This window comes from Arachis ipaensis, chromosome B03 (assembly GCF_000816755.2).
Source record: "Arachis ipaensis cultivar K30076 chromosome B03, Araip1.1, whole genome shotgun sequence".
NCBI lineage: Eukaryota > Viridiplantae > Streptophyta > Magnoliopsida > Fabales > Fabaceae > Arachis > Arachis ipaensis.
Window position 1 is genome coordinate 127675661 of NC_029787.2, and position 448 is coordinate 127676108.

Sequence of the window (448 nt, forward strand, 5' to 3'; positions counted from 1 at the left end):
TCTTGGTCAGGTCATAAAATCATAATAGAACTAATAATATACAGAGGTTGGGCCATAGGGGCATATCTGTACCGTACCACATTGCAGTGAAGTAGCTATTAATTAACCAACACAACTAAAGAAAGAAAGGAACCTCATTTTTTGATCTTTCCCACAGTTTGAAGGGTCCCACTTGCAATCGCCAATAGAAACTTAAAGTGGCAGTTTGCTTAATTAAAATAAAATACATAGATATTATGCCACTTAATTACTCATTATAGAGTCTTAACAACTTAGTTTAGAATAGATTACACACTTGTCGAGTTTGCTGCGACTGTTACTGTTGGAGTAGGATTCAGATATTGACTAATCAGAAATTCATTCTCATAATCCAATTTTCAAAAGTGTATTACCCACGCTAAACACTTTTGTTTTTATTTTTATTTTTATTTTTTATACTGTATTATTT